Here is a 10,237-nt window from a genome sequence, read left to right as displayed (position 1 = left end):
CGGGAGAGAAACTTCCTCATGAGGACGGGGGCATCAATGTTCTCCTCTGGCTCCCAAGACCTCTCTTCTGGAACGAATCCCTTCCAAACCACCAAATAAAACGTCCTTACTCCACCCTTTTTGGTGGCCAGAATCTCCCTTACTTCGAAAGTCCCAGACGATCCGCCAAGGACCACTGCGGAACTAGGAGTCCTGGAGTAGCGGTTCCAGACCAAGGAGACATGGAAGGAGTTAGGGATCTTGAGAGTTGGAGGCAGCCGCAGCTTGTAAGACACAGGGTTAATCTGTAGCAGGATCTCAAAGGGTCCGAGGAACCTAGGAGCAAAATTGCAGGACGGCACCCTCAGCCGGATATTCTTTGATGACAACCAGACCTTAGTACCTGGAAGAAACTGAGGAGGATCCCGTCTTCCAGTATCTGCCTTTCTCTTCATGTGGTCCACCGCCAGTAGGATAGAAGATCGGTTCTGTTGCCATATCTGCAGAAAGTCCATGAAGGTAGAGTCAGCAGCAGGCACCTGGGACATAGTAGAGACAGGAAGAGGTATTCAAAGGTGTTGGCCGTAGACGATGAAGAATGGACTGGAGGTGGTGGACTCACTAATCTGGTTATTATAGGAGAACTCTGCCCATGGGAGCAGCTGCACCCAGTCATCATGCCGTCTGGAAACAAAGTGACGTAGATAGTTCTCCATAATCTGGTTAACCCTCTCGACTTGCCCATTGGATTGGGGATGATAGGCCGAAGAGAAGTCCAACTTTACACCGAGGAGACCGCAGAGTGCTCTCCAAAACTTCAAGGTGAACTGGACCCCTCGATCTGAGACAATATGCAGAGGCAAGCCATGCAGTCGGAAGACGTGTTGAATGAAGAGGTCGGCAATGAGCCATTTTAGAAAATCGATCCACCACCACCCAGATCACACTCCAACCTGCAGAGAGAGGGAGATCCGTGACAAAGTCCATTGCGACATGCTGCCAGGGAGCAATGGGCACAGGAAGTGGCTGGAGCAGACCAGCCGGTCTGGAGCGGGCAACTTTATTTGCTGCGCATACCGTACATGAGGAGACAAAGTCCATGACGTCTTTGGGCAGCGTGGGCCACCAGAACTGACGGACGATTAGACCTGCCAGCTTGGAACTGTGACCCCAGCGGAGGATTCTTCCTCTCTCTGCCAGACGTACAAAAGTCCTTCCCGGAGGAATGTCTCTCACTTGCAGAGGGTACACAGAGAAGATGCAGGAAGGATCAATAATATTCTGTGGGGACTCACCAGTGTCCTCTGTTTCAAATGACCTAGACAAGGCATCGGCCCTCACATTCTTGTCGGCAGGTCAGTAGTGGAGTTCTAACCGGAACCGAGCAAAGAACAACAACCACCTGGCTTGACGAGGATTCAACCGCTGAGACGTCTGTAGATAGGTCAGGTTCTTGTGGTCCGTGAAGACCAGGATAGGATGGACTGCGCCTTCCAGTAGGTGTCTCCACTTCTGCAGAGCTAGCTTGATGGCCAGTAACTCCCGATCCCCAATCGAGTAGTTGCGTTCTGCGGAAGAAAACAGCTTGGAATAGTAGCCACATACCACAGTCTTGCCTTTTGAACCTTTCTGGAACAACAGTGCACCAGCACCAACAGAGGAAGCGTCCACCTCTAAAGAAAACTGTAGGGACACATCAGGGTGGTGAAGAATAGAGGCTGACGTGAAGGCTTTTTTTTAAGGATTCAAATGCGGCTTCTGCCTCCGGAGTCCACACCTTGGCATTCATGCCCTTTTTAGTGAGGGTGGAGTTGGGAGCTGTCAAAGACGAGAAGTTGGGAATGAACAGCCAGTAGAAGTTGGCGAATCCCAGGAAGCTTTGTATGGCCCTTAAGCCTTGGGGACGTGGCCATTCCAGGACAGCCTTTACCTTCTAAGGGTCCATCTTGAGACCCTGATCGGAGATGATATAGCCCAGGAAGGGAAGAGACTTTTTTTCACACACACTTCTCCAGCTTGGCATAAAGATCATTCTCCCTTAGACGAAGCAACACCTGGCGGCAATGATTCTAATGAGTTACTGGATCTGGGGAAAAAATCTAAATGTCATCAAGATACACCATAACACAAACAAAGAGGAGATCACGAAAAATGTCATTGACAAATTGCTGAAACACCGCGGGAGCGTTACATAGGTCGAAGGGCATAACTAGGTATTCATAGTGCCCATCACGTGTATTAAATGCAGTCTTCCACTCGTCACCTTGACGAATCCGGATCAGATTGTAGGACCCCCGCAGGTCCAGTTTAGAAAAAAATTGCCCCCCGTATGCGATCAAACAGTTCCGAAATCAAAGGCAATGGATACCTGTTCTTCACCGTGATCTGGTTGAGGCCTCGGTAGTTAATGCATGGTCGGAGGGATCCATCCTTCTTCTTGACAAAGAAAGACCCAGCTCTGGCCGGGGACGAGGATTTACGAAAGTAGCCCCTCTCCATATTCTCCTTAATGTAGGCAGACATGGACTGGGTCTCAGGCAAGGAGAGAGGGTACACTCTACCGCGAGGAGGAGATGAATCAGAGACCAAGTCGATGGGACAATCATATGCTTGATGAGGCGGCAAAGTCTCTGCTTCCTTCTTATCAAAGACATCAGAGAACATAGAGTAACAAGAAGGCAACCCTGCCAATGACTGATGCGGAGAAGACTGTGGTGGATGGATATGACCCAGACAGCGGTCGAGAGACTTGGGACCCCACTGGAGAACCTCTCCGGAGTTCCAATCCAGGACTGGGGTGTGCAAACGAAGCCAAGGCAAACCCAGCAGCATGGGGTTGACGGCCTTGGGCAGGACAAACAGGGAGATGAGCTCAGAGTGCAGAGCTCCCACTTGAAGTCTCAATGGCTTGGTCACAGACAAAACTGGGTCAGGCAAAGGCAGTCCATCTACCGAGGCAACGATCAACGGCCTTTCCAGCAGGACAGTGGGCAACTGAAGAAGATCCACAAGGTCTTGGCAGATGAAATTGGCTGCAGAACCAGAGTCCAGATAAGCAGAGATGGGATGGGGCCTCTCGCCAGCAATGATGGTCATCGAAATGAACAGTTTGGAGGAGAGTTCTCGATTAAATGCACCCTGGGTTGTCTCTCCAACCAAACCTAGGCGTTGGGGTTTTTTGGCTTCTGAGGACACAGACGCACGACATAGCCAGCGAGGCCGCAATATAAACAGAGTCCAGAGGTGCGCCTGTGCTGTCTCTCTTGAACGGACAATTTTAGCCGATCCACCTGCATCAGAACCTTGGGCAAAGCAGTAGGAGACGGCAAGAGGGGTTGCTGGAAGTTGGGCGCCAGTCTAGGAAGCCGTCTCTCTTGACGAACCTCTTGCGATCTTTCTTTGAGCCTTATGTCCACTTGAGTGGCAAGTAGAATCAGGTCGTCCAAGGCAGGTGGTATATCTCGAGCGGCAAGTTCGTCCTTGGTCTCAGACGATAGGCCATGCCAGAAGGACGCTACCAAGGCCTCATTGTTCCAGGACAGTTCTCCTGCCAGGGTCCGGAACTCGATGGTGTATTCGCCCATGGAGGTGTCCCCCTGGCGAAGGTTAAAGATAGCAGTGGCTGTCAACGAGACTCATTCTGGCTCCTCAAAAACAGTATGGAACAACCGCATGAACCCCTGGAAGTCTTGGGTCTCGGGTCCTTGACATTCCCACATTGGGTTCGCCCATGCCAGGGCCTTGCCGGCAAGCAGAGCCACGATGAAGGCGTTCTTGGCTCTGTCCGACGGAAATGCTTGAGCGTGCAGGGTAAAATGGATATGGCATTGGTTCAGAAACCCTCTGCACGTACTTGCATCTCTATGGAACCGAGAAGGTAATGGCAGCGAGAACCGAGGATCCAAACCGGAGCTGCCAGGAGGTGTAGCATGAGGGTCAAACGAGGAAGCTTGCGTAGGAGCCGGAAGGGAAGCAGCCAGCATTCCTAGCTGTTGTGCAATAGAGTCCACTGCCACAAGAAGTTGATCCTGTCTTGCTCGGAGATTCTGCAGGTCCGCCTGCATTGCTTGGGAGGGTGACATGCCCTTGAATTGACCAGCGGTGTCCATGGCCTGAGCGTACTGTCAAGATGCGGGATGTGGACCCATGCGGGATGGCAGCAGGCCAAACAGGTAAAGTACAGAGTCTATAGTCCAAAAAGGGTACCTGTGGCAACTCGGACAGTAGCAAGGCAGGCTCGGCTGGAACCAGGCAGCAGGTAGACGTCAGGCGTGGAGCAGCAGAACACGACAACAGCTACGGCATGGCACTAGACCAGGACAGCACGGGATACAGGATACAGGACACAGGATACACTTGGAAACTGGAAGACACTAGAGGACCATTAGCAAGACAAACTTTGGGTAACGAACAACACTCAGGCAAATAACAGGAGGGCAGAGCCCTTTTTATAGTCCAGTGGCATTCTGGGCTTGATTGCAGACTTCCTGCAATTATGCGCGCACTGGCCCTTTAAGACCGTGCACGCACGGGCGCGCGCGCCCTCTGGATACAGTCTCCATAGCAGGAAGTCTCAAAATAGCCTGGTCCTGAACTGGTTAAACACTCCCGACACTTCGGTAACATTTGTGTGGGACTTACTCGAGATCACGCTTGCTGTCATTAAATCGCACACAAACGTTACCGAAGTGTCGGGAGTGTTTAATAGACATCGCGTCCTGGCTGGAAGTGATGTCTATTAACTCTCAAGACACTTCAGTAACGTTAATGTGGGTGTAAGTGACAACGCCCACTTGGTCAAAAGTAAAAACACGCCCAGTTGGGCATTAAGAAAGTCATTAGCATAAATCTAAAATAGGTCATAACTTGGTGAAAATAGATAGTTTTTCTAAATAAAAAAACACTGCTGTCACCTACATTACAGCGCCGATCACATTATGTAGGAGATAGGGCACTTACAATGTGGGGACAGAGCCTCTTTAAAGGAGTTGTTCAGGATTAGAAAAACATGGCTACTTTCTTCCAAAAACAGTATGACACCTGTCCATGTGTTGTGTGTGGTATTGCAGCTCAGCCCCATCCACTTAAATGTAGCTGAGCTGCAATACCAGACACAGCCCATGGACAGGTGTGGAGCTATTTCTAGAAGAAAGCAGCCATGTTTTTCTAATCCTGGACAACTTCTTTAAGTAATTGTCTGCCCGAGATGGTGGCACCAGGAAGGAAGTTCTCGCAGATATTACCGCACACACGAACCACAACAGGTGGACATAAGCATTACGTGTCACAGACAACCATCTAATGAGTGTGACCAGGGCCGCCATCAGGGGGGTATTAGGGGTACTGATGTGAGGGGCCTGGCCAAACCTAATTGAAAGGGGGGCCCGGCAACTGCCGCGACTTGCCTTTGGTAGAAAAAAACAGGCCCCTGCAATGGGGCCCGTTTTTTTCACCAAAAGAATGTCGTGAGCTGCGGGCCCCCCCTCTCGCCATGGGGGCTGTCAAACACCGCCCGCCCGTGCGCGCGACCGATCGCGCGCACCCGCAAACTCCCACGCGTGCGCACTCGCGAGCGTACGCGAGAAAAACAAAAGCCACTTTTTTAAAATTTATTAAAAAGTTTAGACTTGCCCCGGCCATAGTCCTGGCGACGCGATCCTCTATTCTTAGCGCAGCCCGGCCTCCTGTCATGACGTTTCAATCCCATGTGATTGCTGCAGCGGTCACATGGTCTACAGCGTCATACCAGGAGGTGGGGCTACGTTCAGAAGAGAGAGATGCGTCACCAGGACTACGGCCGAGGCAAGTCTAAACTTTTTTATAAATTTTAAAAAAGTGCCTTTTTTTTTTTTCTCATTTGTGATTTTTGCGGCAGAACCGCAGCATTTCCGCAACAGAGGAGCGGCGATTCCACAGAATAAATTGACATGCTGCGGCTTAAAAAGCCACACTGCAGGTCAATTTTTTTTGCAGCGTGTGGATGAGATTTACACAAGCGTGGGCTTTTTGCGCGCGCAAAATACTTGGCGTTTTGCGCATGCAAAAGGTCCATAACAGCTCCGTGTGGCAGCAGCGTATGATACGTGGCTGTGTGATTTTCGCGCAGCCGCCATCATTATGACACTCTGTTTGTATGTTTGTAGCACGCGGTGCTTTTCTGTTTTCATTCATAGTTTATACTGCTGCGGAAGTGCTGGGCGTGATTATCACACACCCATTGACTTCAATGGGTGCGTGATGCGCGAACAATGCACAAATATCGGACATGTCGTGAGTTTTACGCAGCGGACACGCGCTGCGTGAAGATCACTGACAGTCTGCACGGCCCCATAGTGTAACATAGGTCCGTGCGAGGCTCGCAAAGATATTTTGGTATTGTGATATCTATTTCAATATTATTATCATTACAAAAAATTCTGATATCGCCCAACCCTTCTAACACTACTGGACAACACTAGGATTTACCTGGTGGGATTCACCTACACTTTTCTATTATGAAAAAGTGGTTAACATTGTTCAGGCAATGTTTAGTAGGTGACTTAACGTAGCGTATTCAATCTCTAGGGCGGGATGAGATGGAAATACGTCCCATATTGTTATACAAAGCAATTAGGGCTTTGTTCACATCTGCCTCAGGGCTCCGTTCATGAGTTCCTTTCCGTCCGGGGAACACATGAACGGAATCCGAACTGAAACAAAAAACCATAGGTTTCCGTTTGCATCACCATTGATTTCAATGGTGACGTATCCGGTGCAAATGGTTTCCATTTGTCACCGTTGTGTAAGGGTTCCGTTTGTTTTGACGGAATCAATACCGTAGTCGACTGCGCTATTCATTCTGTCAAAACAATGGAATCCTTACACAAATGTGACAAACGGAAACGATTTGCACCGGATCCGTCACCATTGAAATCAATCGTGATGCAAACGGAAACCTATGGTTTTTTTGTTTCAGTTCGGATTCCGTTCATGGGTTCCCCTGACGGAAAGGTCTGACGGAACCCATGAACGGAGCCCTGACGCAGATGTGAACGAAGCCTAACGCTAAGGCCTGTATGGAAATGTATTGTTCCTGTCGTAAGATGTCAATGAAAGGGGTTGTCACAGCCCTATTAAATGGGCTACACAGAAGTTAGGGAGACTCAGAGCAAATAACGGGCCCCCCCATTATGGTGTCAGATTTTGTCACACAGGATAGAAGGGCCTGGGGTTTGATTTACCTCTACACCCTTTTCATGACCTCTGGGCCAATTCCGCACGTTCTATAGAAGAGAGTTCTGCACAAGTTCTCAGCCCCCAAGTAGCAAAGGGGATGGGACAACTGATCATGTTAAATAGGAAAGTACATCTTCATTTTTTTATGGTGTCGCTCTGTAGAAATATAGTCCTATACTTACGATAACATCTAATGTGGTTATATTTTATGTGCTGCTGTATCTCATATGTGAATGTGCAGAGTTATTTAATTACTTAGCAATTACATGTCCTGATGTCATGCCATTTATATATTCAAGAGAACTTCTTTCACAATGGGTTGTACAGGGATTTTACCACATTAGACATTTATGGCATATACACAGAGGTCGGTTCAAGGTGGCCGGTACCTAGGGGGAGTCCATGCGCCGTTGCGGTCTATGGGAGTTAATTTGGGATTGCTTCCCCAGACCCTCCTACATATTATGGCTTAACTGGATATTAAATAACTGACATATAGCTGGCTTAGAGGAAGCCTGTCAGTCGGTTTGGAGTTCACCTAACCACCAGCATGTCATTATGCAGCTGGCGTATAATGTTCCAAACCTGCCCACGTCAAAAACAGCCGTTTAGGGAATAATTAGTAAAGTAAGTTACAGTTTTATCGATACTGGGAGCGGCATCGGGCGCATGGGCGTTGCGCACATAAAGCCAGCAACAATATGCGTCCACATGTGCCTGATATCTCCAGACTTCTTACCTGGACCCCTTTTTAGTTCTAAGGGTCAGGCCACATGGAACGGCCATGACACAGTCGCAACACGGCCAAACAACCACTCTGGCACCATGTTCGGCGCAGCTGTCAAACACCCTGTTAATGGCCGCGTGTTAATACGGGTAAAAGGTCCCTTTTTCTGCAAAATCGTGTGGCAATTAATTAATACACCCTTTATGGCCACACGATTTTGCAGGTAAAGGGCCGTTTTACCTGCAATAACACGCGGCCATTAACAGGGTATTTGGCGTTGTTGGCCACGTCGTGACCATGTGAGGATCGCTCTGTGTGGCCTTACCCTTCTTACCATACTAATTATTCCCTAAATGTCAGTTATAGAGATAGGCATGCTTGTTACACTACACCCCAGATGCATAATAGGATGCTCGTGGTTTAGTGGTTCCAAACTTACTGACAGGCTCCCTTAAAGGGATGGATATAAAAGCAAACAGAAAGAAGGCACATCTATTAGATAGTCTACAAAACTTTCCGCACACTTCTAAAAACAAATTCTAAAGAAATCTGACAGAAAAGAACACCCATCTCCTCCAGAACACTTCTGTCTTCCGCTAGAGACCAAATGAGGGGGCAGGGCTTAGCTAAAGGGGCTGGGCTTAGATTGTATGGGCAGAGCAGTGAAGGGGGGGGGGTCATTTCAGTCATGTTGATGCTCATGAATCCCTTGGATGCATCCTGCACATTTATACCTGTACATTCATGGGAGATATATATCCTTATTGCTTTAATAGGTATGGAGGTAGCTGTGCATCTAAGGACGGCCAAATTGTTTAGTTTACCCATTAGTCACTCCATATGTTCCATGCAAATTGACAGAAATTGTAATCTGTTTCTATTAGAAATCTTCATACGCAAGATTTTTTTCCAGAGTTGTATTTTCTCTAAAACGAATAATACTTTGATGGTCTTAGAGCTAGAAATATATATATATATATATATATATATATATATATATATATATATATATATCTGCATTTTTGTTGCTGAATCATGAAAATTTTTTGGGGAGCAATATTGTGTATTTTGATAGAAAATAATGTTGAAAGGTATGCAATGTAGGTGTGGTGTGTGGGGACCATACGAAAGTTATCATGTTCTAAGACCGCTCTTATATCACTAGGGCAGGGACCACAGCCAAAGGCTTCACAGAGGTTAGACCGCAGAGTGAAAATATAAAATTCTGGCTACCTGTAGTCCCCACTAGAAGGGGATCACTGCGTACATATTTATACAGTTAGTTTACAACTAGTAGAGTTCAATTTGATGTCTATATATCCATATGTAGTGAGCTCCCATCGTGGTGGCTTCAGGTACCCAGACTTCATTTAGTTAAATGGACACTAACTTTTCCACCAATTTATTCTCATCTAATTTTATAATCTAATCCGTTTACCGGATATAAAACAATTTACTGTTAAAATGTAAATTCTGTCTGAAGTTACTGCTACTAGGAGTCTCCCTTCCTGTAATCTGCTGTCCGCCCCCTGTCAAGCAAAATCCATCCCTAGTTACAGATGGACTGCAGAAGGTGGGGGTCTGGCAATTTACTGCCTGTTATACAAGTCTATGGAGAGGGGGAACAGGAGGAGGGAGCAGAGAGTGTGACTCAGCAAGACACGCTGCATGTAAGTCTGTGGAGTCAGGAGGCTGAGCAGGGGGAGAAAGTAGGAGCAGAGAGAAAACACAGACGCGATGGTAAGATTTCTATGCCATCCCAGTGCTGGATTCTCAGCTACACTGCTCATTACTGCTGTTTAATGTCTATATATATGTGATAGAAGAGGAGAATCCTGGTCTCCTAGCTCTATGTGTGCAGTGTATACATGATAATAGTTAGGCTTCGCCCACTAGCTTTGATACAATTGAGAATTAATGATAGAGCCTGCAGAGGGGAAACTGCTAAATAATGCCACATACAAGTCATATAATGGCCAGAAATAGTGTTATTCCTCATGTACACACATATGATAGCTTATTCTCATAATCAATAGCGCAGTCGACTGCGCTATTGGTTCCGTCAAAACAACGGAAACCTGTCACAACGGTGACCAACGGAAACCATTAACAACGTTTCCGTCACCATTGAGATCAATGGTGAGGAAAACGGAAGCTAAGGTTTCCATTTGCATTTTGAGGGGTTAACCTGACGGAAACCTCAGACGGAACCCATCAACGGAAGGGCAACGCTGATGTGAACAGGCCCTAAGGCTATGTTTGTGTGAAGCTAAGCCAATAAAGAGATATGGTGTGTAGGTTCTGGGACAACACAAA

This window comes from Rhinoderma darwinii, chromosome 3 (genome assembly GCF_050947455.1).
Source record: "Rhinoderma darwinii isolate aRhiDar2 chromosome 3, aRhiDar2.hap1, whole genome shotgun sequence".
Classification (NCBI taxonomy): domain Eukaryota; kingdom Metazoa; phylum Chordata; class Amphibia; order Anura; family Rhinodermatidae; genus Rhinoderma; species Rhinoderma darwinii.
Note: the sequence above shows the minus strand (reverse complement) of the source record.